We start from the raw sequence: 24,815 nt of genomic DNA on the forward strand, positions 1-24,815 counted from the left end.
GGAATAGATGGTAAGACCCTATTGCTGAAGACTCCTCATACTTGGGCTGCAAGGCCACTGAGAAATCCTGCTGGAACTGAACTGATAACCTCCTCCATGTAGACCAGCTGACAGAAAGCTGGAAGAAGCCATTCTGCATGTGGTTCAATGGGCAAAAGAGAAATCACCAGTGAAGATACTCCACAGTGGACACTGCAAGCCTTATATTTGGCCAGCCAGGCCAAATGAGCCAATGGGTACAATAGTGGCACATCTGACATGGTGGAAACCAACTGCCCTCTAATTGGACTGGAGGCCCGCTCCATGGGAGGGAATACATCCCTGATACTGAAAACTTAAAACAGGGGTAGTCATGAGCCCTAGGGCTGTAACATCTGCTGCTGCCTGGCTAAATGCATATATTATGCTTATCAAACTGCCCAGTAAGCACTTCTCTTAATGTTCATACCCTTATATTAATGCTACTGTCACTTTTGGTAGAGAATCTTCTCTTTTCAGATGGCAGTGACCTTGGGATGACTCAGAAGGCACAATGGTGCTGAGAAGACATGACAGAGGAGTGCTCAGTACTGTAATATCTCCATCACACCTTCCAAGCTCTCAGGGTCTAATACAGAAGAGGTAGCAGAAAAAATGTAAGAGCTAAAGGAAGGGTAGGACTCCTTATGACGTGCTTCCCGCACACACTAAATGGCCTGGATATACATGACCTCACAGTGCCTGACACTACCTACACAAGACCATCATAAGCAGAGGAAAACATCATGACGTCAAAATAAAAGAGAGGGCTGGAGAGATGGCTTAGCGGTTAAGCGCTTGCCTGTGAAGCCTAAGGACCCCGGTTCGAGGCTCGGTTCCCCAGGTCCCACGTTAGCCAGATGCACAAGGGGGCGCACGCGTCTGGAGTTCGTTTGCAGAGGCTGGAAACCCTGGCGCGCCCATTCTCTCTCTCTCCCTCTATCTGTCTTTCTCTCTGTGTCTGTCGCTCTCAAATAAAATAAATAAATAAAAATTTAATTAAAAAAAAATAAATAAAATAAAATAAAATAAAAGAGAGACTGATTGAGATGGGGAAGGAATATGATGGAGAATGGAGTTTCAAAGGGGAAAGTGGGGGGGGGAGTGTATTACCAATGGATTTTTTTATAATCATGAAAGTTGTTAATAAAAATTTGAAGGGCTGGAGAGATGGCTTAGCGGTTAAGCGCTTGCCTGTGAAGCCTAAGGACCCCGGTTCGAGGCTCGGTTCCCCAGGTCCCACGTTAGCCAGATGCACAAGGGAGCGCACGCGTCTGGAGTTCGTTTGCAGAGGCTGGAAGCCCTGGCGCGCCCATTCTCTCTCTCTCCCCCTCCATCTGTCTTTCTCTCTATGTCTGTTGCTCTCAAATAAATAAATAAAAAATGAACAAAAAAAAATTTTTTTTAATTTTGAAAAGAATAAGTAAATAAATAAAAATTTAATATAAAATAAAATAAAGCCAGAAGCCCTCCTCTGGGTGGGGCCCTAGGTCAAAAAATGCATATATTTTTATTTATTTGCAAGCAGAGAGAGAAATAGAAGAGAGACAGAGAGAATGAACATGCCAGGGCCTGCAGCCACAAGTGAACTCCAGATGCATGTGCCACTTTGTGCATCTGGCTTTAGATGAGTTCTGGGGAGTTGAACCCTGGTCTTTAGGCTTTGCAGGCAAGCAAGCACCTTAACCACTGAACCATCTCTCCAGCTCCTAGGACACCTTATTTTTATCTCATGCAATCACTCTGTGCTGCATATCTGCTTTATTTTTCCTCAAAACAAAGGTCACTTACTAATATTCCATGAAAATGATTCGTCGTATTGACAATCTATCCACCACTGTATGACCAGGCCTAGAACAATGGTGGATCTTCAAAACAGCATACATAAGGTGTTAAAGAAATTAAAGAATTGAGCCGGGCACAGTGGCACATGCCTTTAATCCCCGCACTTGGGGGGCGAGGGGGCAGAGGTAGGAGGATCACTGTGAGTTCGAGGCCACTTGGACACTCCATAGTGAATTCCAGGTCAGCCTGGGCCACAGTGAGACCCTACCTTGGAAAACCAAAAAAGAAAGAAAGAAATTAAAGAATTGTTTTTAATTTTTATTTATTAACTTGCATGCACACATGTGTGTGTGTGTGTGTGTGTGTGTGTGAGAGAGAGAGAGAGAGAGAGAGAGAGAGAGAGAGAACACATGCCACAGTGTCCACAAAGGTCAGAGAACAACTTTGGGTATCTGTGCACCATCTTCTTTGAGACAAGGTCTCTTGTTCTGCAAACAAATGAACATGAGACCTGCTGGACCAGGAGGTTTGGATTCTCCCGGCTTCTCGTCCCATTGTCACAGACAACCTTGGGATCACAGATCCATGGGCCATTTTGCATCCCACTTTACATGGGTGCTGGGGAATTGAACCTAACCAGCATGCTTTGCAAAGAAATGCCTTTATCCACTGAGTCATCTCCTCAGTTCCAAACAAATGAAAGAATTTTTATTCGAATAATTTCAGATAATGTCTGACTTTTAGTTCCAGTGTTTCTGATGCTTTTTCCTAGCTTTCATGCTGCTGTGCATTACTTCAAATAAAGAAAACCTGGCCGGATGTGGTGGCTCACGCCTTTAATTCCAGCACTGGGGATGCTGAGGTAAGAGGATCGCATGCATTCAAGGCCATCCTGAGACTACATAGTGAATTCCAGGTCAACCTGGGCTAGAGTGAAACCTTACTTCAAAAAACCCAAAAGAAAAAAATAAACTTGATTCTCAAATTCCTCATGCACTTATAGGAAAGGTATTTAGAAAAGTTTAGAAGAAAAAAAAGTTGGGACTTGTATGAATATCTGACAAAGAATAAGGATCAATATGATTCTGTTTATTTTTTTAACATTTCTCATACATATTGCACTTGCTCATACATACCCCACATTTCCAACATGGTTCTTCTGAACCAATTGATTAAAAATGGAACCGTGTAAGCATAGAAAGTAGGAATACATGTGTGTTATAGAAACCAGGAGGAGAGAGTTAAAGGCTCTCTCTCCTGTGCTGAATGGAGAGTTTAGAATAACAGGACAGAGAAAAGGGGAAGAAGTGCTCACCAAACCTACAGACATTTCCTGTGCATTTCAGAAAAAGCAACAACCTTCCGGAAAGTGTGGTATTCAGAAATTTAGTATCAAATTAGAAATTCAAGACCTCATAGGAAAAATGTCAGAAAAGACCTGACCAATATATAACGCAGAATAAACCAAGTTCAAACTCCCACAGGGGATTGCTGAGTGAACTTTATCCTGAGGAGTGGGCGTGGTCTTAAACTCTTCCTCCGCCCAAAACACAACTTTCCACATCTTTAAGCCAAGGAGGTTTTGCTGAGAAGGAGGACTGTCCTTTTGCAAGAGTTGGTCTCTGCTCAGGGAGGAGCTGGCACAGGTTTATGGTGACCTCCAGAGACTTCCCCACCCTGTTCATCTTCCACAGGACTCCTCTGAAATCTGGAAAGATTAAAAAAAAACCAACTCAGAATTCTAACCATACTTCACCTCAATACCAGGCTACAGAAAGTCTGAGGTTCTCCTTTTTTTTTTTTTTTTTTTTTTTTTTTTTTGGTTTTTCGAGGTAGGGTCTCACTCTGGTCCAGGCTGACCTGGAACTCACTATGTAGTCTCAGAGTGGCCTTGAACTCATGGTGATCCTCCTACCTTTGCCTCCCAGGTGCTGGGATTAAAGGCATGCGCCACCACGCCTGACTAGGCCTGAGGTTCTCTCTCTCTCTCTCTCTCTCTTTTTAATCATTTATATTTATTTATTTGAGAGCAACAGAGAGAGAAAGAGGCAGATAGACACAGAATGGGCATGCCAGGGTCTCCAGCCACTGCAAATCAACTCCATGCGCCTCCTTGTGCATCTGGCTACCGTGGGTCCTGGGGAATGGAGCCTTGAACCAGGGTCCTTAGGCTTCACAGGCAAGTGCTTAACCACTAAGCCATCTCTCCAGCCCAGGCCTGAGGTTTTTAAAGGGTTGTTGCCAAGTAGCTTTGTTTTGCCATTGTCTGACCTCGAACCAGTCATTTAGACTAAACTCAAACCTCCAGGCAAATGCCTTCCCTAACTAAACTTCTCTTCTGAGAACCTTTTCTTGGAAAAGAAGGAAAAGGAGTGGCTATTCAATTTTCTCTTTTGCAAAAGAAAAACTCCCAAAGCTGTTGGTCTGTGGAGCTTTGGTCTGCAGCCAGACCTAAAAGTCCTTTCAAGTTTGATGTATCTGATATTCTGAAAGGTTGTAAGTAAAACACCAAATGGTTCTCTATACATTCTGTCAACATAAAGCTAATTTGTAGAGAATCTTTTTAGGGTGTGTGTGTTATGCACATGTGTGCAGATGTGTGTGTGTCCCATGTACATGCCTGTGGAGACCAAAGGAAGACATTGGCTGCCCTCATCTACTGCTCCTCAAACCTTGTTTCATTGAGACAGGGTTTCTTAGTGATCCTGGAGTTTGAGACATTTTTCGTTTAGACTGGGCTGATCAGGGAGCTCCTGTAATCCTCCGGCCTCCACCCACTCAGCACTGGGGTTGCAGGGAGCACAGCTTGATGAAGCTTTTTATACAAATGTTGGGGATCCAGCAGGTCCTCATGCTCACACAGCAAGTGTTCTTAGCCTTGGAGTCAACTCCCAGTAGAGAAGATTTTTTAAAATATATTTTATTGATTGCTTGATTGATTTGAGTGAGAAAGAGAGAGAGAGAGAATGGGCACGCCAGGGCCTCCAGCCACTGCAGACAAACTCCAGACGCGTGCGCCCCCTTGTGCATCTGGTTTACACGGGTCCTGAAGAGTCAAACCCGGATCCTTTGGCTTTGCAGGCAAACACCTTAGCTAATGAGCCATTTCTCTAGCCCACAGAAGATTTTTGTTCCTAACTTTGCCTAGTTGTACCAAAGTATTCAGTTACTACTTTAAGAGTGACCCTTTGGGTAGGGGCATAGAACCCCGGACCTTAAACATGCTAAATACATGCTGTCGTACTGAGCTAGGCCCCAACCAACAGTGAATTTTTAAAAATTAACTAATTAATTAATTTTATTTATGAATGAGAGAGAGAAAGGCAGATAGATGATGGATGGATGGCTAGACAGACAGATGAAAGAGAATGAATGGCCATGTCAGGGCCTCTAGCCACTGCCAATGAACTCCAGACACAAGCACCACCTGTTCATGTGGCTCACATGGGTCCTGGGGAATGGAGTCTGTGTCCTTTGGCTTTGCAGGTAAGTATCTTAACCACTAAGCCATCTCACAACTCAACATTTTTTTTTTAATTTATTTGCCAACAGTGATTCTTTAACCACAGCAGAACAAACATCTTCTGGGGAAAACAAGGAGCTAGGGAAATACTACTTACAAGAACTTGCCCTAGAATAAATCCACTGGCCCAGAGAGGGACTTCGTGGAAGCAACACTCACCACTGGCTTAAATACATAAAACTCTTTTAGACAAAATGAGAGTTTTTCACAACAGTTAGTAGATAAGATCTGCAATACTACTTACTCTCTCAAGAGGACTCTCTGGGCTTCTATTAAAGGCTTTTCCAGTTCCCTCCTTCTAGGTATGTTTCTGGACATCATTACTGAGAAGAGAAAGAAAAATGTTGGCTTTTTTTTTTTTTTAATTTATTTATTTGAGAGTGACAGACACAGAGAGAAAGACAGATAGAGGGAGAGAGATAGAATGGGCACGCCAGGGCTTCCAGCCTCTGCAAACGAACTCCAGACACGTACGCCCCCTTGTGCATCTGGCTAACGTGGGACCTGGGGAACCGAGCCTCGAACCAGGGTCCTTAGGCTTCACAGGCAAGCGCTTAACCGCTAAGCCATCTCTCCAGCCCAAAATGTTGGCTTTTTGATGGTTATGAGAATATTTTTCTCTTTTGAAAAGGGTCTAAGTTACTGTCATGCTACCCTTCCCTGAGCTCCTGTCTTCACTGGCCCTAAAAGGATATGTAAGCCGGGTGTGGTGGCACACACCTTTAAAATTCCAGCACTCGGGCTGGAGAGATGGCTTAGCGGTTAAGCGCTTGCCTGTGAAGCCTAAGGACCCCAGTTCGAGGCTCGGTTCCCCAGGTCCCACGTTAGCCAGATGCACAAGGGGGCGCACGCGTCTGGAGTTCGTTTGCAGAGGCTGGAAGCCCTGGCGCGCCCATTCTCTCTCTCTCCCTCTATCTGTCTTTCTCTCTGTGTCTGTCACTCTCAAATAAATAAATTAATTAATTTAAAAAAATAAAAAAATTCCAGCACTCGGGAGGCAGAGGTAGGAGGATCGCCATGAGACTACATAGTGAATTCCAGGTCAGTCAATCAACCTTCGTGCATAGACAAAACACAAGGGCAAATTATGCTGATATTTTTAGGGATATTTATTTTAAGTCTTTCTAAAATTAAAAGGTAACATATTCACTTACCAATAAATCTTTTTCTTTGATTCTTTAATTTTTAAATAAAATGTTCTATTTCTTACTGTGGTGGTTTGGTTCAGGTGTCCCCCATAAACTTAAGTGTTCTGAATGCTAGGTTCCCAGCTGATGGAGATTTGGGAATTAATGCTTCCTGGAGGAAGTGTATGGTTGGGGCCTGGCTTATGGGTATTAAAGCCAGTTTCCCCTTGCCAGTGTTTATGCTGGCCAGGGGGTGATGTCCACCCTCTGCTCATGCCATTGTTTTCCCCTGCCATCATGGAGCTTCCCCTCAAGCCTGTAAGCCAAAATAAATCTCTTTTTCCCAGAAGCTGCTCTTGGTTGGGTGATTTCTACCATCAATGCGAACCAGACTGCAACACTTACCCTACATTTTTCTCGTTTGTTTCTACACTCCTCAATTTATTTCTATATCTAGCAATTTCTAAGCATAGTGCTAGGCACTATAGAACTATAATAGTGACTCAAACGTTACCTCAAGCTGGGCATGGCGATAGCCAGCCATAATCCCAGCATTCAGGAGGCTGAGGCAAGAGGATCCCAAGATTGGAAACTTGGGGCCAGATTGGGCTACACAGTAAGACGCTGCCAAACACACACACACACATACACACGCACATGCACACACACACACACAAAAAACCCCTCCCACCTACAGACGTGCTAGTGAGGAGGCTAGTGACAAACATGACACCATACCGGATAGAACATCATTTATTTATTTCTGTGCCTGGGCATGCACACCACAGCACACACGTGGGGACCAGAAGACCACCTCCAGGTGTGCATGTTCTCCCCCCCTCTGTGAGACAGGGTCTCTTGCCACTTCAAATGCACACCAGTCTAGCCCGCCCTAGAGCCTCCATTTCTTCCGGCTCCACCTCCTATTGCATGTTGGGGTCTCACATGCTTGGGCCACTTTGCATCAGGCTTTCCATGGGTGCTGGATGATGGAGGATGGAACTGGGGTCAGCAGGCTTTGCAAGCAAGTGCTGCTAAGCCATCTCCCGAGCCTCAGAACTGCTCATGTTTTGAAAAGGAGGTTGCCAAGCTACTCAGGAGGCTGAAGTGGGAAGATCAAACATTCAGTGCCAGCTTGGGCCACATAGAAAGACCCTGCCCTTCCCCCACAAAAAGGTAGAAATACATTGAAGAACTAAGGAAAGCCTTATGGTTGCTGAAGGTTTTAGGGTAGGCATGGTGGAGCTCCCCTGTAACGCCAACACCTGGAAGGTGAGACAGGAGGATCTCAAGTTTAAAGCCAGCCTAAGCTACACAGGAAGACGTTGTGTATGTGTGTGTTAGATATGTAATGTAAGGACTATTTCAAGAAAGGTGTCTTAGTTCACTCACTTAGCTACCTTAATAAAATATCACTGACTGGTTGGCTAAACAGACAGAAAACTATGTTGTCACTGTTCTGAAGGACTGAAGTCCCAGATCAATGTCTGGATAGGTCTGTTTCTGGTGAGGCTCCCTTCTTGCTGCAAACAACCACTTAGTCCTCCCACAGCCTTTCCTCTCAGAGTATGTGGAGATAGGCAGCTCACAGATGTTGCCTCTTATAAGGAAAATAATCCATTGGATCAGGACCCCACTCTAACAGTCTTAATCTTCTTTATTGGAGCTTCCATTTTCCTTCTTTATTCTCTATTTCTTTCTTTTTCCTATCTTTCTCTTCCTCCTCTTTTCCTTTTCCTCCTCCTTTTTCTTTGATTGGTGTTTTAAAATATATTTTATTTATTTATTTATTTGACAGAGAGGGAGAGAGGCAGATAGACAGAGAGAGAAAAGAGCATGCCAGGGCCTCCAGACACTGCAAATGAACTCCAGATGCATGCACCACCTTGTGCATCTGGCTTATGTGGGTACTGGGGTATCAAACCCAGGTCCTTAGGCTTTGCATGTAAGGTGCCTTAACTGTTCAGCCACCTCTCCAGCCCCCTGTTTGGTGTTTTATAAATATATGTTTAAATATTTTATTTATTTTTTGTGAAAGAATGAGTGAAACAGAGAGAATGAGCAGCCCAGGGCCTCTAGCCACTGCAAATGAACTCCAGGCGCATGTGCCATCTTGTGCATCTGGCTTTATGTGGGTACTAGGGAATCGAACTCAGGCATTTGGGCTTTGCAGGCAAGCACCTTAACTGCTGAACCATCTCTACAGCACCATGTTTGGGTTTTTTTTTACTTATTATTATTTTTAAGTTCTTTTAAAACATTAATTTAATTTATTTATTTGAGAGAGAATGGGTGTACCAGGGCCTCCAGCCACTTCAAACAAACTCCAAATGCATGTGCCCCCTTGTGCATCTGGCTTACATGGGTCCTGAAGAATCAAACCTAGGTCCTTTGGCTTTGCAGGCAAGCACCTTAACCACTAAGCCATCCCTCCAGCCCGTTTGGTGTTGTTTTGTTTGTTTGTTTTGGTTTGGTTTTTGGAGGTAGGGTCTCACTCTGGTCCAGGCTGACCTGGAATTAACTATGTAGTCTCAGGGTGGCCTCGAACTCTCAGTGATCCTCTGGTGTTTTTGTTGTTAATATTTTATTTATTTATTTGAGAGAGAGGTAGACTGACAGAGAGGGAATGGGCGCGCCAGGGCCTCCAGCCACAGCAAAGGAACTCCAGTCACATGCGCCACCTTGTGCATCTGGCTTATGTAGGTCCTGAGGAATTGAACCAAGGTCCTTTGGCTCTGCAGGCAAATGCCTTAATCACCAAGCCATCTCTCCAGCCCATGTTTGGTGGTTTTGAGATAGGGTCTTGCTAAGTAGCCTGTGCTAGCCTCAAGCAATTAATCATCCTGTCTCAGCCTCCCTGTTGCTGGGATTACAGGTATGTGCTACACACCTAGTTAGAGGTTCTGTTTTTAAATCCAGTCAGCCTGGAGATAAAGTCTTTAACATATTAATGGGGGGATCAGGTAATGTGACACAAGCATTTGGTCCCTAACAAAAGGTCTGAGTGAAAGATGTAAAGACATTGATGGGTGGGAAAGTAGAGGTAAGGCTAGAAAGGGACATTTTGGGGGTTCCATATGGTTAGAAAGTTGTTTCCATGGCCCATGAACAGAACCAGCAGGAATCATGTTGAAAAGTTGCTTAGGGACTGGAGAGATGGCTTAGCAGGTAAGTGCTTGCCTAGGATGACTAAGGGCCCTGGTTTGAGGTTCAATTCCCCAGGACCCGTGTAAGCCAGATGCACAAGACGGCACTAGCAAGTGGAGTTCATTTTCAGTGCCTGAAGACCCTGCAGTTCCCATTCTCTCCCCGCCCCCCTCTCTCTCTCTCCCTCTCTTTCCCTCTCTCTCTCTCTCCCCCCCCCCCTCTCTCTCTCACTGTCTCCCTCAAATAAACAAAAAAAAGAAAAGAAAAGTTGCTCGGGATTAGCTGTGGTGGGTTGGATGTCAAGTTTCAGAGCTGTGCTTGCAGAAGCTATGAGAGATTCTAAGTTGAAGAGTGGTCTGCAGGAAGATTCACCTGATGTGCATCACGGTAGCAGTGCCAAGACCCTACTGATGTGGGAATTTGGGAAACCCTGCCACTCAGAGTAGAAAACACCTTTGCAGTTCACAAAACTCTTTGTCATATTAAAGATGGAGACACATCCTGAGGAACACAGGATGGACAATTCTGTCACTGTCAGCGAGCGCACCTACTCAGACCTGGATGGCGTAGGTCAAGTCTCTCCCAGTAAACCTGAGATTTGTGAGGTTCCTACCAGAGTCACATAACACACTGTCTTCCAGTGAGCTTTGGTTATATTTTTCAGTAAGTAGAAGGAGCACATTTTAAAATAACAAAGTTTAGGGCTGGAGAGATGGCTTAGTGGTTAAGCACTTGCCTGTGAAGCCTGAGGACCGTGGTTGGAGGCTTGATTCCCCAAGGACCCACATTAGCCAGATGCACAAGGGGGCGCACACATCTGGAGTTTGTTTGCAGTGGCTGGAGGCCCTGGCGTGCCCATTCTCTTTCTCTCTCTCTGCCGGTGGCTCTCAAATAAATAAATAAAAATAAACAAAAAAATTTAAATAACAAAGTTTAAAGGCGGCGTGGTGGCGCACACCTTTAATCCTGGCACTTGGGAGGCAGAGGTAGGAGAATCACTGTGAGTTCAAGGCCACCCTGAGACTATATAGTGACTTCTAGGTCAGCCTGGGCTAGAGTGAGACCCTACCTTGACAAACCAAAATATAAAATAAAATTTAAAAAAAAGTTGAGTAAAAGTCAGGCATGGTGGCACTCGGGGCTTAGGCAGAAGGATGACAAGTTCTAGGCTAGTCTGTGATACACAGCAAGATTTCTTTTAAAGTATAATAAAGCAGGCTGGGGAGATGGCACGGGGGCTAAAATCTCCTTCCTGCAAAGCCTACCCAGATTCAATTTTTCAGCCATCCATGTCAAAACAGATGCCAAAAGTGACCCATCTGGCACTCCATTTGCAGTGGCAATAGATCCTGGCATGCACACACACACACACACACACACACACACACACACACGTGCACAAATAAAGGATTTTAAAGTCTTTAAAAGAGTATAAGCCAGGCGTGGTGGCACAGGCCTTCTATCCCAGCACCTGGGAGGCAGAAAGGTAAGAGGATCGTTGTGAGTTCGAGGCCATTCTGAGACTACATAGTGAATTCCAGGTCAGTCTGGGCTACAGTGAGACTCTACCTCAGAAAAAAAAATTAAAAAAAAAATAGAGCATAATAGGGCTGAAGAGATGGCTTAGTGGTTAAGGCACTAGCCTACAAAGCCTAAGGATCCAGGTTTGAGTCCCCAGAACTTAGATAAGTAAAATGAACAAGGTGGTGTGTGCATCTGGAGTTCATTTGCAGTGGCTAGAGGCCTTGGTATGCCCGTTCTCTCCCTTCTCTCTTTCTCTCACAAATAAATAAATATTTTTTAAAAGTACAAATTAGCAATGCCAGGAAGACAGTTATTTACTATAAAGTACTATGGACTGCATGGAATCGTGTGTACTCTACCTTTCTGTGAAAGGCAGTGCAGTAGGTTGTTTATACCAGACCATCATAAACAAGTCAGTAATGAATTATCCTGTGATATTGATGGCTACATTACTAGGCAGTGGGCATTTTTCTTTTCAGCTCTATTGTATGAGACCACCATCACACATATGGTGCATACTTGACCTTGTCACTTTATGGTACATTACTTTATTATCTTAAACTGACCCTCATAGGTAGGATTCACTACTTACTTGGCCAAAGATGAGACAAAGAAATGACGATAAATATCTCATGTCACAGTCACAAGCACTCTCTTCCCCCCCAAACGAAGATGGTACAACACACCACAGCCTCCATTCAGGGAGTACCTACCTGGATCATAAACTAATGTCTCTGTGGGAATTAGCAAATTTAGAACAAGCATTCAATTTCCCCAGTTGGCCTGGACTCCTAATCATACATCAGACTTCCTGATGTATTCTTTTTAAACTAAAAAAAAAAAAAAGATAATTAAAGCTAGTGGTGCACCCCATATTCCCAGCACTAGAGAGACTGAGGCAGAAGGATCACCAGTTTAAGGCCAGTCTGGTCTACAGAGCAATATCCTGTCTGCCCCCCCCCCTTTTTCCACATGTATACTCAAATGTGAATACAACACGTATATGTAGCAGGCCATGCATTTATCATCCAAGCTGGACATGGTGGCACATATCTGTAGTCACAAAACTTGAGAAGAAGCAGCAGGAAGATTACTGCCAGCTCAAGACTAACCTAGTCTACATAACAAGTGCCAAGCCAGCCAGAGCCTCATAGCAAGACTCTACCTCAAAAAAAAATCATCACCCAGGCTGGAAAGACTGCTCAGCAGTTCAGGCGCTTGCCTGCAAAGCCAAAGGATGCAGGTTCTATTCCCCAGAACCCATGTAAGGCAGATGCACGAGGTGGCGCAAGTGTCTGGAGTTCGTTTGCAATAGCTGGGAGGCCCTTGAGTGCTCATTCTCTCCCTCTCTCAAATAAATAAATAAACTGGGCATGGTGGTGCACACCTTTAATCTCAGCCACTTGGGAGCCACTGTGTGTTCCAGGCCAGCCTGAGACTACATAGTGAATTCCAAGTAAGCCTGGGCTAGAATGAGACTACACCTCAAAAAACCAAAATTAAATAAATATATTTTAAAAACCATCACCCAAAACAGAACCATATATATATATATGGTTCTGTTTATATATATATATATATCCGAACTTGGTGATACACACCTTTAATCTCAGCACTCAGGAGGCTGGGGTAGGAAGATCACTGTGAGTTCAAGGCCAGCCTGAGACCACATAGTGAATTCCAGATCAGCCTAGGCTAGAGCAAGACCCTACCTTGATAAAACAAATATATACAAATACATATATATGTATACATACATTTGAGTGAGAGTGAGTATGAGGTGCCAGAGCCTCTTGCCACTGCAAATGAACTCCAGACATTGTGCATCTGGCTTTACGTGGGCCCTGGGGAGTGGAACTCGGGTCTGCAGCCATTGCAAGCCAGCGCCTGTAACTGCTGAACCATCTCCCCAGTCCCAGAACCCTTTGAAAGTGCGACAAAAGGCATCAGTAAAACTCCCATCGTGTGCGCCCCAGCCGGAAGCACTGAGCAGCGTGGCAGCCAACCAAGCGGGCCGAGGACCGCTCCAGGCAGACCCCTCCCATGGATCTGTGATCAGCACAGGCTGCTCTTCCAGCCCCGGACAGCAGCCCTGGCAGGAGAGACATGCGGCGGCTGTGCTTGTCCAGCTATACGTTGCCAGCCTTCCGCGTCCTGCAGCGCAGACTTGCGTCTTGCTCTTCCTGGTCTCCCGGCCAGGCCACCGTTCCTGTCCGCCGCAGCAGGGAGGGACATGTGCACGTACTCTGTCCTCGTAGCGCTGGGGTTCGTCCTTGGAGGGCCAGCCCTTCAGCCAGCACCCTGATGTGCTCCACCTGGTGGAGCCCGCTCGGAACGTGCGCTCTGCTCTGTCGCCGGACAGGGCACCCACGCTCCACGTGGCGTTGCGCGACCTGGTCCGCTTGGTCTTCCTGTGTGACATGGACGTGTTCAATGCCTACCCTGTCCTGGCGTAGGACCCTTGCGGGTCTCTTCCAGGGGGCGGTGGCCGCGCACCGGCCTGCAGGGCGTCTTCAGCCAAGACATCAGCAGCGAGGTCACCGCTGTGCGCCCTGCTGCCCTTCCGCCTGGCCCGGAGGCCTGCAGCGTCTGCAGCGTCTGCAGCCACGAGACGCTCCAGGTGGCGCGCTTCAACCTGCAGAGGCTCTACCCGCTGCTCAGCCTGCGCCTCGTGCCCCTGGTGCGCCACCCGCGGGCAATGCTGCGCGCTCCCGGTAGCAGATGGCCAAAGGCGCGCGACATGGGCATAGTCCTGAGCACCAACGGCACGTGGGTGGTAGCGGATCTCGGCTTTCGTGTGGTCGACGACGTGTGCCGTAGTCACGTGCACATCGCAGAGGCCTGCACTAGCCACCACCCTTCCCGTGAGGTCGCTACCGCCTGGTGGCTCCCAGGACCTGGCACGGGGCCCCCTGACCAAAATCTGCGAGCTCTATGCTTTCACCTGGCTGAGCCTCGCGCCCAAACTCCGGACTTGGATCCACAACATCACGCAAGGGTCGGGGATGGCGCACCCAGAGGCCTTCAAGATCACATCCAGACATGTCCCCTCAATGTCTCCCAGACCTGGCACCACCAGCTGCCCTTTGCCAAGATTCATCGCATGCAAGAGCTGTGCACAGGCACACTACAGTTACTGGGGCTTCCTGCAGGGGAACCCGGGCCACTAGCCGTGTGAGCTCACTGCGGACCTGGTGCTGCCGCGGGGCAGCAGACAGCTTCAAGTGGGCGCCGTCCTTGCCCACCGATGCGCAGCACTAACCTCTGCAGAGGGCCCGGGTTCTGCTGCCAGGAGCGTTTGGAAGAAGCTGTATGAGGAAGAGGAAGCCTGAGGAGGTAGGAAACAGGCCAACTCCCCGGGGCTGGGAATTTGGGGATCTTGGCCTATACTAGGAAAGGACTGCATCCAAATCTACATTTCTTCCTCAATTTTTGACTTTTCTAAGAGCTGGGGGTCCCGTAAGGGTCACGCTTAGGGAAAGTGAAAGTCTTGCTTCCACTTCTGGGCCCAGAGCCCACGTGGCTTCTACTCAGCCGTTTTCCTTTAACTCTGTTCTCCTATAGACATACCATGAAAAAGCCAAGAATGGTGGGCCAGCCTCGGCTGTAGTGGAGGGGCACGGCTGTGAGCTGGCTCCTAAAGTCTGTGCACCATTCTCCATTTGTGCGTGCGCGCGCGCGCGCGCACACACATACTTGGTACCCTCAAAGTCCCAGGCATTCATATTCACTTGCATCATCAGTGAGGAATCATAGAAAATCCCTCTGTTGTATCTCTCTGCCTCTTTTCTGCCTCAAACTTTCTAGGAAGGAGACTCACAACTCCAACATCCTCCTTGGGAATGATGAATCTTTAATGAACCTTTGATTTGCCCTGAGGGGAAATAGCCTATGTAAGGAAATAAAGATCATATTTTTAAAAGGTTATTAATAAGTAGCCCAGTTCCTGAGCCAGCAGTGGACCTTATCTGCACCACTGACTAGCCATGCAAAAATGTGCCAACTGGTACAATGGTGGCGTCAGTTATGGGGGAAGCCATCTGCTCTGTTTGTTTGTTTGTTTTGTTTTTTGAGGTAGGGTCTCACTCTAGCTCAGGCTGACCTGGAATTCACTATGTAGTCTCAGGGCTGCTCTCTGTTTGGATTTGAGGGCCACTCCATGAGAATTCATGCCTTGGTACAGCAAATCCAGTCAAAGCCTATGGCTGGGAAGGTCACAAGCTCTTGGAGGATGGTGAGGAAGCTTTTACTATTGTTTGGCTAAATGGATATATTATGCCCACCAAACTACCCCTTAAATACTTACGTTTACCTCTATATATTAATCCTACTGTCACTTTTGGTTGGAGAACTTTCTCTTTTCAGATAATGGTGACTACTGGGGAGACTCAAAACTCACCCAAGTGCTGTGAAGAAGTGACAGTGGAGTGCTCAGCACTAAGTGAGACATCTCTATTACACCCTCCAAGGCTAGAGACCATTGTGGAAGAGGTGGCAGAAAGAATGTGAGAGCCAAAGGATGGAGAGGAGTGCTTTGGAATGTGACTTCTAGACAAAAAGTGGCTGTCACATTCATGACTTCACAGTAGCTGATATACCTACATAGGCCCTGTGTGATATGAGGGGGAAAATGGTGACATCAAAATAGAAGAGCTAGTTCAAAAGAAGGGGTTCAGTGGAGGGGAGACATAGGAGAACAGAGGAGGGTGGTGGGAGGAGATTATGACAAGGTTACATCATGTATATATATGGAGGTTGTCAATTAAAAGTGCTGGAGAGATGGCTTAGCGGTTAAGTGCTTGCCTGTGAAGCCTAAGGACCCCGGTTCAAGGCTCAATTCCCCAGGACCCACGTTAGCCAGATGCACAAGGGGGCACACGCGTCTGGAGTTCGTTTGCAGTGGCTGGAGGCCCTGGCACACCCATTCTCTCTCTCTTACTCTCTCTCTCTCTCTCTGCCTCTTTCTCTGTCACTCTTAAATACATAAATAAAAATAAAGCAAAACATTTTTCTAAAAGTGCAAAAAGTAATCAGTCCACTTTAAGACTTAAAATAGGACAGTTCCAGGCAAAGGTAAACACTATGTGCACCTATAATTAATAATGGTATTGTCTATAAGTATGGAAGCTGTCAATAAAAAAGTTTAAAAAAAAAGAAAAGAAAAGAAAATGGTAAAAGTTACCACTTCCTAACCAAGAAAACCAGATCACAATTCTCCCCCTCCACCATAGATATACCCACCATTCTTTCTTGTTTATTTTGTTTTGTTTTTGTTTTTCGAGGTAGGAACTTGCTCTAGCCCAGGCTGACCTGGAATTCACTATGCAGTCTCAGGGTGGCCTTGAACTCACAGCGATCCTCCTGCCTCTGCCTCCCGAGTGCTGGGACTCAGGGTAGGCACCACCACGCCCGGCTCCACCATTCTTTTGTGCTCATCTTTTTACCACCCCATCTCCATCCCTGGTGCTGAGGGTCACACCCAGCACCTCTTGCATGCTGGGCAAGCACTCTATCACTGAGTAATAGCCCCAGCCTTCTTTTTACTTTATTTTTGACCTCAGGCTGCCTTTGAACTCAAGCCTAGGCAGCCTTGAACTTGTGATCCTTGTGCTTCATCCTCCCAAGTAACTAGGGTTAAAGGCCCAACAATGGCTACATTTGTAGATTTAGGAAATTCCCAAAGGAGAGCAAGGACAAACCATATGATGTGAAGACCTAGACATCCAGAGATCTAGCTTTGGTCTGTGGATCAACACTTACTAGCTGAAAGCCCATTGTGCCATATATATATATATATATATATATATATATATATATATATATATACATATACATATATACACATACATACACACACATACATACATACATATACATATACATATACATATACATATACATATACATATACATATATACATATATATATGGACAGTGTTCTGTGCATGATTGATATCCACACAGAGCAATGGGTCTGCCCCTTTACCATGAGAAGTCGCCAGTTTTAAAAAGTGGCATTCTACATAGTGAATTCCAAGTCAGCCTGAGCTAGAGTGAGACCCTACCTCAAAAAACAAAACAAACAAAAAAAGAAAACAAGAAAAAGAAAAAAGAGTGGCATTGACTTCATACATCTGCTACATTATTTAAATGCACAATAAAAATACCTTCTTTGCAGTGTCTATTTAAAGGAAGAATAAGGCTAAGAGAAAATAAGGCCATTAATAAAAGATGATCTGGTAGGTCTAGAAACCACACCAGTCATCCTGCCCTTGCTGTGCAAACTTCTCCTCGTTGGCACTTGACATTTGGGGTGTTACGTTCCAAAGGAAGCTCATCTGATATTCACAAAGGAAGGTATGAGGAAGAAGCTTGTTAGCTCTGAGAACAGAGGCTAAACTGCCCAGGCTCCTTCACCTGACATAATTAGGCTCTGAGTTATATGTCAAATTACCATAAGTAGCCCCAGCCCCCTGGGGTCCCTCCTGCGAGCTTCCTAGCAAAGCTTGCATTGGCTGCTGCTGTAATGAATTCAAAATATGCCAGTATCATGGATTAGGCCATTGACTTGCCGTTGTTGGAAATACAATGGCAAAATCCTCACTTGTAACTTGGATAAAACTATGCTAATTCTAACTGTAAAAAAACAAAAGGGGGGGGTGTCACAAACTTGACATACTACAGGGGCCAGTGACTGGGTTGGAATGGTAACAAGTTGCCTAAAGAGACGTGTCCTGTCTGAAAAGGAAGCCACTACTCCCTCCCGCCCCTTAGAGAAGCCAGAAATTCATATTTTACATCATAAAATTTTTTGACTTACAAACATGGGTAACTCATTCAAAAATGGTGTAAAATGCTGTGGTGGCCACCAAATCTTGACCCATAAGCCAGTCTCTAAACCTGGAAGGGAACTAAAGAGTATCCTGGGTTCGATGACTTCATTTTACAGATGGGGAAAAGGAACCCCACAGTGAGCAGGTGATATCCCTATGGCTAGTGACTGTGCAGCTCAAGAAAGAATGCTTGTTTTCTGTCTGCTCGCCCCTTTCCACTCTGCCAGCGAGAAAGTCAGTGGTTTTAGATCCAGTTAAACTATCCGCAGAGGGGCTGGGGATGTAGCTCAGTTGGGAGAGTCCCTTCCTGACATGTACGAAGCCTTGGGTTCGATCCCACATAAACTAGGGTCGGTGTGTTGCATTTACCTTTTCATTGCTGCCACAAAACACCCGGCCAGAAGCAGCTTGTGGGAGGAGAGGGCTTATTTTAGCTCACAGTCTCGAGGGGAAGCTCCATGATGACAGGGAAAAGGATGGCATGAGCAGATGCTGGACATCACCTCTGCCTAGTCAGGTGGAAACAGCAGCAGGAGACTGTGCCAAACACTGGCAAAGGGAAGCTGGCTTTAACGCCCATAAGCCTGCCCCCAACAACACACCTCCTCCAGCAAGGCTCCCATTCTGAAACTGCCAGCAGGGGACCAATCCTTCAAAATGTATGAGTTTATAGGGGGCACCAAACTCAAACCACCACACGGTGATATACACCTATAATCCCAGCACTGAGCAAGAGGAGGCTGAAAGATCAGAAACTGAAGGCCATTCTTGGCTACAGAGTGAGTTCGAGGCCAGCCTGGGCTAGAAAACCTGTCTCAAAAAAAAAAAAATTAAAAGTTAGCAGAGGGCTGTAGGACGGATGGCTTGTAGTGGTTAAGGTGTTTGCCTGCAAAGCCAAAGGAACCTGGTTCGATTCCCCAGGACCCACGTAAACCAGATGCACAAGGTGGCGCATGTGTCTGGAGTTCGTTTGCAGGGGCTGGAGGCCCTGGCATGCCCATTCTCTCTGTCTGTCTGTTGGTCTGCCTCTCTCTCTCCGACTCTAATAAATAAAACTTAAAAAAAAAAAGTTAGCAGACCCAAACCTGGCTTCCAGTGTACCCGGGCCATCACTGATTGGCCATGCCACCTTTCACTGGCTCTGGCTGCTGGACAAGGGATGGGAGACGACGGGTTAGTACTTGAGGCATGGAGTAGTGTTTGTCCCTCGCCTGGAGCGCGTCACTGGCAGCATGACCCTGCATCACGACAGGAGATATGCCAGGTTCCCACCGGAAGGGGATTGGTACATGGTACAGATGGCAGTCCCAGACAGAGAAGCTCGCTCCGTGGAAGACACTGCAATCACATGACACTCAGCCGTCTGGCGGGAGCTGGGGGAAGGGCAGGGTCAGAGTTGACTAGAGACTGGAATGAACAGTGCAGTTCAAGCCATAGGTCATCACTGCGATTGTGCCGTGTCAGCTTCACCTTTGCAAAGAGTTCGGCGATAGCGCCCCCTACTGGTCTCCAGGGCAAAATCTACAAAAGAACCGTTTTTTGTTTGGGGGGGGTCTTTGGTACCCAAATTATGGTAAGTGGTTGAAGACATATAGGACAACCCACAGAAGTTAGGACAGGTGCCACAACGTTTACGATCAAACACTGACTTGCCTCGATTCCCTTGATCCACCAGATTCATAACAGTTCATTTCAGCAGTGTCTAGGACAATGCCTAATACATGACAGATCTTTTTAAAAGAATATTTAGCATAACATTTATTTTAGAGAAAGAGATTAAAGGTGCACCAGGGCCTTTTGCCACTGCAAACGAACTCTAGACACAAGCACCACTTTGTAAGTAAGTGCCTTCAGCAGCTGAGCTGTCTCCCCAGGGCCCCTACACGGGCCACTTGTGCATCTGGCTTTACCTGGATACTGGGAAATCCAACCTGAGCCAGCAGGCTTTGCAAGCAAGCACCTTTAGTGGCTTGAGCCATAAGGCTTTGCAAGCAAGTACCTTTAATGGCTGAGCCATCTCCCCAGCTCACGTTATAGATTTTTTTTTAAATTATTTATTTATTTATTTGAGAGTGACAGACACAGAGAGAAAGACAGATAGAGGGAGAGAGAGAGAATGGGCGCGCCAGGGCTTCCAGCCTCTGCAAACGAACTCCAGACGCGTGCGCCCCCTTGTGCATCTGGCTAACGTGGGTCCTGGGGAACCGAGCCTCGAACCGGGGTCCTTAGGCTTCACAGGCAAGCGCTTAACCGCTAAGCCATCTCCCCAGCTCACGTTATAGATTTTTAACTGCTGTTTAGTGACCAAATGAAAGAATGGGTAGATAGGTCCACGCCTCTTACCAGGTGGCTGGAGCAGACTTCCCATCCTAGTGTGACGTGAGTGGCCATCTCGGCAGCTTTCTTTGAGCCACCCAAGACAAAGCAAGAGAGAAGAGCAGCAGCAGGCTCTGCTGTGTTTTGGCACAAGGCCATGACCTTTTCAGTTATGCATGGGTGATGTGGGGTCTCCACCACTGGAAGCTGCAGGGTCTCTGAAGGCTCCATGATCGCTAAGTGATGATGAAAGACATAAGATACTCTATTCGATACAATAATCAAGTAAGAGAAAACTTGGTTCTTACAACCTTTAAGTCCAATATCCCTTTTTAGTTTGTAAATGTGTTTATATTGTTAATTTTTTTATTGTCTTTAAATTTTATTTATTTGCCAGGCTTGGTGGCGCATGCCTTTAATTCCAGCACTCGGGACGCAGAGGTAGGAGGACCGCTGTGAGTTCAAGGCTACCCCGAGCCTACCTAGTGAATTCCAGGTCAGCCTGAGCTAGCGTGAGACCCTACCTCAAAAAAACAACGAAAAAAAAAATATTTACTTGAGAAAGAGAAAGAGGCAGATAGAGAATGGGCATGTCAAGGCCTTCAGTCACTGCAAACAAACTCCAGATGCATCATGCGCCACTTTGTGCATATGGCTTATGTGGATCCTGGGGAAACAAACCTGGGTCCTTGGACTTTGAAGACAAGCACCGTAGCCACTAAGCCATCTCTCCAGCCCTTTATTTTTTATTTATTTCTTGTTTTTACATATGTGTTCATGTGTGTGAATGGAGGTACACATGTGTGGAGGCCAGAGGACAATTTTAGGGTGTTTTTTGTTTTATGTTTTCTTTTGGTTTTTCAAGGTAGGGTCTCGCTCTAGCCCAGGCTGACCTGTAATTCACTATATAGTCTCAGGGTGGCCTCAAACTCATGGCGATCCTCCTACCTCTGCCTCCCAAGTGCTGGAATTAAAGGCGTGCACCACCATGCCCTGCTTTGGGTGATGCTTCTTACCAGGGTCTCTCTAGATCTCGCTCTGCTGTTACTTTTTTTAAAATTTGTTTTTATTTTTATTTATTTGAGAGTGATAGACAGAGAGAGAGAGAGGCAGAGAGAGACAGAGAGAATGGGTGCATCAAGGCCTCCAGCCACTGCAAACGAACTCCAGATGCATGCACCACCTTGTGCATCTGGCTTATGTGGGTCCTGGGGATTCGAGCCTTGAGCCAGGGTCCTTAGGCTTCAGAGACAAGCACTTAACAGCTAAGCCATCTCTCTAGCCCATTACTTTTTAAAAAATATTTTTCATTTATTTACTTACAAGCAGAGAGATAAAGAGCTAGGAAAGACAGAGAAAGAGAGAGAGTGAGGAAGACAGAGTGTGAGGGAGAGAGAATGGGTGCCCCAGCCACTGCAAATGCATTGCAGACATGTGCAACGCTGTGCATCTGGCTTTAAGCGGGTACTGGGGAATCAAACTGGGATTGTTAAACTGTGCAGGCAAGAGCCTTAACCACCGAACCATCTCGCCAGCCCCTGCTGTTGTTATTTTTGCTCTGCTCCTGGAGAGCTCTCAGGAAATTCTCCTGTCTCCGCCTCCCACCTTGCTGTTACAGTGCTGGGATTACAGAAGCCTGCCATGGGTCTGAGAATTGAACTTGGGCTTGAACAAGTGCTCTATTCCCCGAGCCACCTCCCCCGCCCCTAGATGCAGTGTCTTTGGAAAGGACTAACCCTGCTTCTGTGGCTTCGCTGTAAGAACAAGGTTGAGGCACACAGAATGTTAACAACCGTCATGTGTGGACGACCCCACGTCACACATGCATAGCAACTGAGCTTTGGGTACATGGAGAGTCCCTAGTATTCACCATTTTCTGTAAATTTGAAAAACTGTACTAGCAAAATGTCTTGGATGGGCTGGCAAAATGGCTTAGTGGTTAAGGCACTTGCCTGCGAACCCTAAGGACCCAGGTTTGATTCCCCAGGACCTACGTAAGCCAGATGCACAAGGTGGTGCATGCGTCTGGAATTCGTTTGCAGTGGCTGGAGGCCCTGGGCCCATTTTTTTTCTCTCTCTCTCTCTCTCTCTCTAAATAAATAAGTATAAATAAAATGTTTTTTTTTTTAAATGTTAAGGAGGGGGCTGGAGAGATGGCTTAGTGGTTAAGCGCTTGCCTGTGAAGCCTAAGGACCCTGGTTAGAGGCTTGATTCCCTGGAACCAATGTTAGCCAGATGCACAAGAGGGCACATGCGTCTGGAGTTCATTTGCAGTAGCTAGAGGCCCTGGCGCCCATTCTCTCTTTCTCTCTGCCTCTTCTCACCCCCTCTCTCTCAAAAAATAAATAAATAAAATAAAATCATGAGCCACCATTCCTGCCTAAAAAAAAAATGTTAGGGAGAGGGCTGAAGAGATAGCTTAGTGGTTAAAGCATTTGCCTATGAAGCCTAAGGGCCCAGGTTCAATTCCCCAGGCCCCACATAAGCCAGATGCACAAGGTAGCACATGTTTCTGGAGTTCATTTGCAGTGGCTAAAGGCCCTGGTACACCCATTTTCTGCCCCCGACTTTCTCAAATAAATGAATAATATAACTTTTTTTTAAAAATCAGGAGAAAGTCACTCCTGTTCTATAAGGCTTCATGTAACTTCCTTGAACTTGGCTCTGGCCTCAAAGCAGCAGAGTTCTCTCTCCCTGCTCCTGACATCACCTGCTTGAGCAATGGACAGATCTCAGTTGATATTAAACTAAGCATGTACTAGGCACTCCTCCAAAGAACTCCATCTGCAGGCAGCTACAAGGGCATGGAGATGTTAAATCATTTTCTCAAGGCCCAAATGACAGTAAGAGCTTAAGCCAAGAGGGAAATAACAAAGTATAAAGTTTGGAATAAGGGTTTTGTTCATCATTTCTCCATCTGTCTGTCTCTCAATCTCTCTATGTGTCTTTTTGCTTTTTAAAAACATTTTTTTTTTACTGGGCTGGAGAGATGGCTCAGCTGTTAAAGCACTTGCCTGCAAAACCTAACCACCAAGTTCAACTCCCCAGTATCCACGTAAAGCCAGATGCACAAAGTGACACATGCAGCTGGAGTTCATTTGCAGTGGCTAAAAGCCCTGATGTGCCCATTCTCTCTCTCTCTCTCTCTCTCTCCCTCTCTCCTTGCACATAAAAATACTTTTAAAACTTTTTAATGACAACTTCCATAAATAAAACACTATACCATGATCATTATCCCCTCTCACTACCCTCCACCCCCCTTTCCCAGGTCCCCCCTCCATTAAACTGTTTCTTTCCAACTACTTTCTCTTCTATTTTGATAACATCATTTTTCCCCTCCTATTATACAGGTCTTGTGTAGGCAGCACCAGCCGCTGTGAGGTCATGAATATCTAGGCCACTTTGTATCTGGAAGACAGGATTGTAAGCACTCTTCCCCTTCCTTTGGATCTTACATTCCTTCCACCACCTCTTCTGCAATGATCTCTGAACACAGGAAGATCCACTGTCACTTCTTAGCACTTTGGCCACTTTTGAGTCACCCCTATGGGTCAGCACCATCCGAAGAGAGAAGCTTCTCTAACCAAAAGTGAAAGTAGCATTAATACATGGGCATAAACATAAGTGTTTAGAGGGCAGTTGGGTGGGCTTATTATATTCATTTAGCCATACAATAGTTCCCTACTCAGGCTTATAACCTCCCAAGCTATAGACTTTTCATTAGGTTTTCGGTACCAGGCAGGAATCGTCTCTCGTGGGATGGGCCTAAAGTTGAATCAGAGAGCAGTTGGTTTCCCCCATAACAGACATGCCATCATTGTACCAGTTGGTACATTTAGTCTGGCTGGCCAGATGTAAAGCTTGCAGGGTTGACTGCTGGTCAACACCATAGATGCCTTTTCTCCCCCAACAGGCTACATAGGTCTTTCCAGCACCCTGACAGCTGGTCAACAGGGAGGTGTTTCCAGCTCAGTTCCAGCTTGATTTCTCAGTGACCTGCAGCCCAAGCATGTGGAGTCTTCAGCAACAGGATCTTACCATCTATTTCTGGTGGGAAACCAAGAACCTTGGCAATAGTCTGTAATGTTTTAGAGGCATCAAGGGCCTCCCTAACCACCAACTCTCTGGGAGGTATACCATGCCTGGCATTGAAATTTTTCTTTTTAAAATATTTTTTTAAATATTATTTATTTATTTGAGAGAGAGAAAGATGGGGTGGGGAAAGAATAGGCATGCCAGGGCCTTCAGCCACTGCAAATGAACTCCAGATGCGTGTGCTCCCTTGTGCATCTGGCTTACGTGGGTCCTGGAGAGTCAAACCGGAATCCTTTGGCCTTGCAGGCAAATGCCTTAACCACTAAGCCATCTCTCCAGCCCTCTTTTAAAAATATTTTTATCTTCATTTATATATTTGAGAGAGAGAGAGAGAGGAAGAGGCAGATAGAATTGGCACACCAATGCCTTTTGCCACTGCAGATGAACTCCAGACACATGCACCACCATGTGCATCAGACTTACATGGGTATTAGGGATTCGAACCTG

The 24,815-nt window shown here is 46.1% G+C and overlaps 1 pseudogene; it reads left to right on the top strand.

Moving 5' to 3' along the window:
* The first annotated feature begins 10,115 nt into the window (after positions 1–10,115).
* On the top strand, positions 10,116–14,302 carry LOC101608121 (annotated as a pseudogene).
* Positions 14,303–24,815: the final 10,513 nt, after the last annotated feature.

Source organism: Jaculus jaculus, chromosome 1, assembly GCF_020740685.1.
Source record: "Jaculus jaculus isolate mJacJac1 chromosome 1, mJacJac1.mat.Y.cur, whole genome shotgun sequence".
NCBI classification, from domain to species: Eukaryota; Metazoa; Chordata; class Mammalia; order Rodentia; family Dipodidae; genus Jaculus; species Jaculus jaculus.